Genomic DNA, 9,421 nt, shown 5'->3' with positions numbered 1-9,421 from the left:
TTCCTGCTTTGTCAAAGATGAGTTGACCATAGAGTTGAGGGTCCATTTCTGGGCTCTCTATTCTGTTCCATTGATCTATGTGTCTGTTTTTGTGCCAGTACCATGCTGTCTTGATGATGACAGCTTTGTAATAGAGATGGAAGTATGACGGAAATTTTTTAAAAAAGATTTTATGTATTTATTTGAGAGAGAGTGCGTGCGCACGAGAGCATGGGGGAGCAGAGGGAGAAGCAGACTCCCTGCTGAGCAGGGAGCATGTGGGGCTCGATCCCAGGACCCTGAGATCATGACCTGATGGAGTCAGATGCTTAACTGACTGAGCCACCCAAGCACCCCAGCTGTGTGGAATTTTGTGATTAAGTGAGGATTTGAAAAAAAAACAAAAAACCCCAAAAAACAGAAAGAAAAAAAGTGAGGATATGGTTTTAATGGGTCGTAAGTCTCATCGTAAGTGTAAAAAACATTTGGATCAGTAAGGTAGCAGTTCTAAAATTTGGACAATCTTAAATATTTTCTCTTAACAGTAACTAATTTCTTTTGCTTTAAAGAGATTAATTTTTCCCACCTTTCTCTGTGGTACCTGATTTATATTTTGATTTTATTTGATACACTGCAGGAGGGTTTTAGTGGTTATTACCCTAATTTGGTTCTTTTGTGAGAGAATCATTGCCGATATCATTAAAATTAGTGGACCTGCTAATCACATTTGCTTATTTTTTTTTTAACACATTGTCTTATTAGGTAACATACTCTCTTTTACTTGTACTTATGGGTCATCCTGAATATTCCTCAGAACTGTGTATTCCATGCCTTCAAATCGTTTCAGATAATGTAATAACTTTTAGGTAGGAATAACTGTATTATCATCTACAATTATCAACAGAGTAGTTTCTCTACCAACTGGATCATATTGTCATTTCTCACTTCTTTTCGTCTGGTTTCTGATGAAGGGGTCTGATGAACATCACATAGAACATGATGAGAAAGAGAAATACCTTGTATGTACAATGTAGTAAAAGACCCCCTAACGAGGTCAGAACTGTCAGGTAATCTGTAATACTTTAAATAGAATATTAAGAAGTTTTAGATAGTTTGTGTATTTGAAACTGCCTTTTTCTTGAACGGGTTAATATCTTTTGTGCTGTTAGCTTCACGGCCTTTCCTTCCACTTCATTTTAGGAAGAAAAAAAGAAGAACCCTAGAGAATGCTGGGCTGTCCCCTTGGCTGCATACACGGTGCTAATGAGGTGCCTTCGGGAAGGGGTAAGGCTCCTTTGTTGTCCTCTGTAGACACCCGCAATTGTAATAACCCTTCAGGCACTGTGTGCGGCTTGTAGCCTGCAGCAGTGAGGAGCCTGTCAACCAAGTATTGCTCTTGAATTTAAATAATCCCGACAAGCCACTGTGAGCAAGTGACCTACAGCGGAGCACGTGTAAAAATGAACTAGCTTTCTCCTTCACTTTCAAAAATGTCTTGCCTTTTAAAAGATGATAGCAAGCACAAACAACATAAGTAGCTTTTTTACTAACATATTCTTAGTCCTCCCCTGCTTTTAAACTTATTGATACACCAGTTTCATAAGCAAGGTGTATGCAGGGAATTTTCTGTGAGCCTCAAAAGCCCCATGATTATCTTGTCAGGTTGCCATTTTGCAGTTCAGAAACAGGAAGCTCCCACTAGTATCCATTGATTTTAATATTAAGTAGTGTTTATTATGTGATTTTTTTTTTTTTAATTTATTCACTGTCCTTCTCATGCCATTGTTAATGGCTGAAAACCAGCCAGCCGGCCAACCAACCAAGCAACCAGGATGTGTAGCTCCTGTGTGTTACAATGTAAAGGATTTAGTAGCTGACCTAAAAGGTTCGCAATTTCTGTTTCTTTAAACCATTTGACATCGTTTCACCCAAGGCAAAGCCATAGGTGAAAAACATTCCTTAAGGAATGAAAAAATATGTCACAATAAACATCTTCCTTTTGAGTTCATTACTTGCTGCATTGTATGGAAATGGAATGATGTTGCAAGTGGAGAAGAGCTCTGTGAGATTTTACCCTAGTGATCCAGAAGTGAAGTTTGAACACTCCCAGCCTGTAGGGTTGAATGCATTGTCAGCCCTCGTTATGGGATATGAATAAAGCCGGTAAATTGTACTTTATCAATAATACAAGAATTAAGTCATGTTTATCTGTAGTCACAAGACATGCTTTAGTTTATTGTTCAAGGCCTCAAGCTAGGCACACTTGGGGGCACACAGATGAAGAAGGTGAATATTCTCTTCACACACTGATCCCACCTCTTGCAGGAGATAAGATAAAAATACAAAGTGGAATATGTTGAGTGTATAAATATGAAAGAACAAAATATGGGAACTCAAGGGAGAAAGGAGTCTTCTAGAAACTTTCTTAATAGTGTGAAGAAATTTTAAAAACTTTGTATTTTAATTTTTAAAAGTTAGATTAATGTGTAGTAAAAGATGATTAGTTCTAGTCCATGGGGTTATATCCTTTATTGAATATCTTCTCCCCACCCCTCCCTGTGTTTATCACTCTACATGTAATATGAAGAAGAATGTCTGATATCCATGTATATTGTTATTAAATAATTATTGTTAATATTTATAATGACATTTTGTATTTTAGTAACACACGTACCTTTCAATGTCTTGGTATGTATAACAGGTCTTGTGTATTTTTCATGAAGAGGGAAGGAAGTCCAGGACTCTCTAATTTATGAAAATCTTGTTGTCTATCTGAAAAGCAGTTAGATATGTGCTTGGACAGCACATGCCTGTGTCCCTTGCTTTTCAAAAGTTCACGTTACACCACTTCACTTTTACGAAAGACCCATGCTAGCACTTGTTTTCTCTAATTGAAAGAAATGGAAAGAGGATTTCTGCTTCTACGAAAAAAAGCAAAAAGCAAAAATAGCATTCAGGGTTTGTTTTGCAACGAGTTGTTACACAGCAGGCTTCCCCCGGCCCCGCAAGGCAGGGAGAGCAGCCCCGCCATGATCCTTCCTTTCCCCGGAACTACACTCAGCATCTCAGCATCAAGCCACTATGGCTTTGAACTGTGTCGTTGAGCACCTGAGCTTTGTCTTGATGTATTTTCTGCGTCCGTTAACAAGATGTGTCCTAAGGTATCAGAGAAGCCTGAGAGAGGTTATTTTTGGGGTCTGGGAATGCTCAAAATCTTGTCTATTTATGTAATTGCCTTCGCTTTACACCACTGGGGCTTAGGAAAGGTTTCACAGAAACATGGTACTTTTGGATAGTGGGGGCAGCCTGAACTCTAACATTGTCTCTGTAAGACAGATAAATTAAGGGATGATTATATTCCCCCTAAAAAAGGGTTTCTGTTTTTATAAAAATAACTCAATTGTAGCAGTTCTTTAACATATAGGTCTAATGTCTTTAGGACATAGTTGAGGGTAAATAATTTTTAAGCCTCCTATTTTCAACAATTAAAAACTTTTTTCCAGGTAGGAAAACTGTTTTCCCAGCACCTACTGGTATTTCTGAATGTAGGTTCTTTTTTGAAATTTACGTCATAAACAAAAGAGCATGTGAAATTTATGTGTATGCTTATATGTATGGTTAAAAGCACACACTTTGATACACCCACTCTCTTGGGGGAAAAAAAAAAGGCTGGTGGCTTAGAGACTTCTTCTCTGTCCCTCTTGGATTGCAGCTTACTTTTTCTTTCAAGGAGTAGCTATTATTCTGACTTTGTGATAAACATTCCCAAGTTTTTCTTTATCGTGTTTCCATCTTTGTATTGCTAGATATTTCTTTTCTGCCCTTCCTTTTCCTTTTCCCTTTTCCCCTTTCCTTTTTGAGAGGGAGGGACAGAGGGAGATGGAGAGAGAGAATCTTAAGCAGGCTCTACACCCAGCCTGATGTGGGGCTCGATCTCAGCCCTGAGATCATGACCTGAGCCAAAATCAAGAGTTGGGACGCTTAACCAACTGAGCTACCCAGGTGCCCCTTATTGCTAGATATTTCATTGACTGGTTCTTAAGGTTAAACTTCATATAAATAAATGGCACCAAATCCTGTGGAGACTTAATTCTTTTGCTCTAATGTTAGGTCGAGATTGATACATGCTAATTGTGAAAACTGTTGTTCATTTATACTACTGTGTGTTAAGTTGGAATATGCCTCAGTATACACAGACACACATGTGTATCGGTTTATACTCCCACCAGTAGGGTATGGGAGTACACCTGAACCCACATCTTGCACATTTGATATAGTCATACTTTAAGTTTTTGTCAATTTCATGGGGGCATTAATTATTTTCTCATAATAGTTTTAATAATCATTTTTGTGATTACTAATAGGATCACAATCCTTTTTTATTTATTTATTTATCTTTTTTTTTTTTTGGTTTTCCACCATCATTAAGATGGTCTATTCCATTTTCTTCTAAAAGCTTTATTATTTTCCCTTTTTCTATTTAGAACTTTATTTGCAGTTGTTTTGTGTGCGTGGTGCTATGTATGGGTAGTTTTATTTTTAAAAGTAATATGGGTATTCTGTTCTCCCAGTGCTATTTAATGAGAAGGTCACCCTCTCTCCACTGCTCTGCAGTGTCCCCTGTCATATCAGTGTCTCTTCCTGGGCTCTATTTGTTTCTGTTGGTCTATCATCTGTCTCTGTGCCATACTATCCAAATGAATATTTTCTATTATTTAATAATTTTCAAGTATATGGGGAGTTTTCCCCTACTAACATAATCTTTTTTTTTTAAGATTTTATTTATTTGAGAGAGAGAGAGCACGAGAAGTGGGGAGGGGGAGAGGGAGAAGCAGACTCCCTGCTGAGCAGGGAACCTGATGTGTGGGACTCAATCCCAGGACCCTGGGATCATGACCTGAGCCAAAGGCAGATGGCCAACTGACTGAGCTACCCAGGTGCCCTAATGTAATCTTTTTCAAGAGTTTCTTAGCTATTTTTGTTCCTTTCACTTGTATATAGTTTTTACATTCACCTCTTCAGTTGCACCTGTTGGGGTGTTAAGAATACATCTGTAAATAAATTTGAGGAGAGTTAGTGGATATTAGTAGAAAATGGAAGGCCTACTCAATGAGAAGACTAATAATAGGAGAATGACACATTTGGTTAAAAAAAAAATGAATTACGGTAACTGAAGTTCCTTTGAATTCTTAATGACATTCAGCTAACATATTTAATTTATTGCTTATGTTAACTCTCTCAGATGTAGGTCTCATTCTTTACAGCTAACATTTATGAAACCCATATTATGTCCTAGCTGGGTACAGGAAAGGTAAAGATGAATTAAGACACTGCCTTGCCTTCATTTTTTAGGAAAAAGAAATGTTTTTATCCTTAGTTCTGTGTGCCAGCCTTTTATTGTTGTTTTTGTAACTTCATTTGCTTTGGTTCCTTTGTGTAGTCACTAAGACATTTTAGGCTATTAATTGTTCTCTCATTCTAGTGTTAGCTGTATCTCACTAGTTTTGACATGTTAGTATTTCCAATGTTGCTATTTTATTGATAGTCCCTAGTTCTCGTTTTAAATTTGTCCTTGATCCAGGTTGTTTATGGATGATTAAAACTTTTTCAGGTGGGTGTGATTTTATTGCCTTTTTTTTTCTTTGTTAAAATAACGAAGTTGCATTGCCTTATCGTCAAGAATGTGGTTTGTCCTATTTCTCTTCGGATGTAAAAAAAAAAATTGTGGTAAAATACATGTAACATAAAACTTAACCACTTTAACCACTAAGTATATATAGTTCTGTGGTATTGAGTACATTTACATTGCTGTGCTATTTCTGTTGTTTTAAATGTAGTGAGATGTTCTTTTGCCTCACTTACTGAATTTTTTTCTGCATCAAGACTTCGTAATGTGTCTTGTTGAATATGGGCCATTGATTATGGACCTGGTGAAAACCAGGTTTTACCCCCTTTTCTTTCTTTCTCTAATTTCTGCTTTGGGAAGAAAGCAGTACAAAAATTTTACTTCATTTTAATTTGATATGTAGACTTCTTAGAAGCCAAATTTAGTTTTAAAATACATATTTTGGGGCGCCTGGGTGGCTCAGCTGTTAAGCGTCTGCCTTCGGCTCAGGTCATGATCCCGGGGTCCTGGGATCGAGCCCCGCATTGGGCTCCCTGCTCAGTGGGAAGCCTGCTTCTCCCTCTCCCACTCCCCCTGCTTGTGTTCCCTCTCTCTCTGTGTCTCTCTCTGTCAAATAAATAAATAAAATATATATATTTTTTGTTAATTATGCATAGAAATTGGCTTTGCCGTGAGATATTTATTAAGTGTTATAAGAATAAAGCATTTTCTAGTCAAATACATTGAGACACTGGATTAAACAAGGTTGAACAGTTTTGTGTGTGTGTGTGTGTGTGTGTGTTTAGGACTTTTCAGAGCTTGTAATTTGACTCTACTTGGGGGGATAGTGTGTGCAACATTTTCAAAGTAATTTGCCCACAGACCCACCTTACCCTATGCCATGTTGTGGGATGCACTTTGGGAGAGGAAGCTATGGACTGACACTGAGACTGTCAGGAGTTTGTTAAGATAGTTTTCAGTAGGTTTTCTCTTTTTTAAAGTTACCTAAGATATTATGACCATGTTTTCTAAACAATCAACCTACTTTCTGAACATGCTTTCTGTAACTTTAACACTGGTGATAGAGATGTGAATTAGATGTTTTTGTCCTTGTTACAGATGGCAGTGCTTAGGTGGAGAGAGGGGAAGTATTTAGAGTAAGAGACATAGGGTGGACCACAAAAACAACAGGAAGATATGGTGTGACTCTTGAAAAAGGAGTATGGCAGTATGGAAGGAAAGGTATTCATGATACTGACTGACTTTCAGAATTGGGGCTGGCATTTCAGAGACCTTGAACTGGGAGCCGGAAGATGTGGATTTCAATCTCACATGTGCTACTCTTTAGTGGTTTGGTGTTGGTCAAGGTCTGGGCACCCCACCTGGTGGTATTTCTTGTATAGGAGGGTACTTATTCTTGATGATCTTCCATGAGCTTCTGACTTGGGCCCCCTCTGAGTCTGACAAATTTCCCTTCCATTGCTTTGATCTTCATATTTGCATACAGTAGCAAGGAGTAGTTCCCTCCTTGGGATCATTGCTGTACTGATCTCAGGAATATTTGGCAATGAATTTACATGATGTATGTTTTATATGTGCATGGAATAAAGGAGGGTGAGAAAGGTGACCTTTCTCTGAGGTGTTTATTTTTATCTGGGTAGGTAGCAGCCTATTCTACAACACAAAAAGAAGCTGGAAATAGCTCCTAGACAATTTCCACATATTTGGAGGAAAAGATTAATTTGTATATTTCTATCTGATCAACCACATGTTTTTTGATAGCTTGTGTAATAGTCTGCATATAATTATAGGTGCTGAACTGACATGGCAGAGGTTGTAGTTAAAAATATGAGGTTCAAAAAAAAATAAACTGTTGGCTTTATTATTTTATTTCTGAATAATAGTTCATTCAATAATTTTGAAGTAACAAAATTATTTTAAGAGGAAATTTCATTTTTTAACTAGAGCTCTTTCTCTTTTTTAAAGAAAGCTAGTGGTAATATTGCTTATGTGTTTAATTAGAAAAGACTGGGCTTGACTTAGAATGAAGTGCCACAGATGTTAGCCATTATACGTATTATCTTTGAAATGTTTTAGACAACCAGGGTTCCTAAAACAAGGAGAGAAATGAGTTAAAATTCTTGGTTTTTGATAAAAGTTAAAATGTACAGTTATATTTTCTGATTTGTTATTGTAACAGTTTAAGTTTCATCTTCTAATAAAGACATATGTGTGCCTCAACATCAGGTTCTTTTTCAGTACTCACTGCTCTGTTGGCGTTTCTGCAGTGAGACTGGGCAACATCTATGTGGAATAGAAATGATCCAGTGTTTTCTTTATTACTATCCATGATTTTTTTTATTACTTTATTGATGGTATATGACAAAGTTAGTGCTCCCCAAGCCTCTCCTTTTCTTTAGGGGTTCTGGGATGGAAACTTTGTAGAGGTCAGGAGATTCTCAGTGTGTTGGGGGATGAGTTGGGGCAAGGATTCCCCAGCAGCTGGGGGCCTCTCTTTCCTCTTGATCTCACTGGGGCTGGTGGTCCAGGGGGCTCTTACTCCTTGGAGGCCGTGTGGACCATAAAGTCTATCACCTGGTTGCTGTAGCCAAATTCATTGTCATACCAGGAAATGAGCTTGACGGAGTGGTCATTGAGTGCAATGTCAGCCCCAGCATTGAAGGTTGAAGAGTGGGTGTCCCTGTTAAAGTTGCAGGAGACAACCTGGTCCTCAGTTAGCCCAGGATACTCTTGAGGGGTCCCTCCCATGCCTGCTTTACCTCCTTCTTGTTATCATTGTATTTGGCAGCTTTCTCCAGGTGGCAGGTCACATCCACGACTGATATGTTGGAGGTGGGGACATGGAAGGTCATGTTAGTGAGCTTCTTATTCAGCCCAGAGATGATCTTGCCTATGGTTCTGGCCTAGAAGCAGGGATGATGTCCTGGGCAGCCCCTTGGCCATCGCACCAGAGCTTCCCAAAGGGGCTGTCCAAGGTCTTCTGGGTGGCGGTGATGGCATGGAGTCATGAGTCTCTCCATGATGCCAAAGTTGTGATGGATGATCTTGGCTAGGGGGGGCAAAGGAGTTGGTGGTGCAGGAAGCATTGCTGGCAATATTTAGGGAGTTGTCATATTTCTCCTGGTTCATGCCCATCACAAATACGGGGGCATCAGCAGAAGGGGGAGAGATGATGACCTTCTTGGCCCCACCTTTCAAGTGAGCCGAGGTGGTGCCTTATCCTTATCCATGGTGGTGAAGATCCCTTTGGACTCCACAACATACGCAGCACCAGCATCACCCCATTTGATATTGGCAGGATCTCGCTCCTGGAAGATGGAGATGGGCTTTCCATTGACAAGTTTCCTGTTCTCAGCCTTGACTGTGCTGTTGAATTTGCCATGGGTGGAATCATACTGGAACATGTAGACCATGTAGTTGAGGTCAATGAAAGGGTCATTGATGATGACAATATGTATTTTGCCAGAGTTAATAGCAGCCCTGGTGACCAGGCACCCAATACGGCCAAATAACTTCATTCTCACCATCACCATTGTGTTTCAGGGGTGTGGCTGGCACTGCATCGGAAGATGCAGCCATCTGTCAAACGGGGAGGAGTAGAGAGCCACTATCCACAATGTTTTGAATGCTATTCAGTAAGATGAAGTAAGGATGGAGTTACCTAATGTGTTTTTTTTTTTTTAATTTTTTTTTATTCTTATGTTAATCCCCATACATTACATCATTAGTTCTAGATGAAGTGTTCCATGATTCATTGTTTGTGCATAACACCCAGTGCTCCATGCAGAACGTGCCCTCCTCAATACCCACCACCAG

General features: G+C 39.0%; 1 pseudogene; it reads right to left on the bottom strand.

The window, feature by feature from the left end:
• Positions 1 to 8,095: 8,095 nt before the first annotated feature.
• On the bottom strand, positions 8,096 to 9,138 carry LOC145719826 (glyceraldehyde-3-phosphate dehydrogenase pseudogene; annotated as a pseudogene).
• Between the last annotated feature and the right edge of the window lie 283 nt (positions 9,139 to 9,421).

The sequence above is a fragment of the Leptonychotes weddellii genome, unplaced genomic scaffold (genome assembly GCF_054177405.1).
Source record: "Leptonychotes weddellii isolate Sample4059 unplaced genomic scaffold, ASM5417740v2 HiC_scaffold_7451, whole genome shotgun sequence".
Taxonomy (NCBI): Eukaryota; Metazoa; Chordata; class Mammalia; order Carnivora; family Phocidae; genus Leptonychotes; species Leptonychotes weddellii.
The sequence above is the reverse complement of the archived record's forward strand: the minus strand, read 5'-3'. Positions and strand labels throughout refer to the sequence as shown.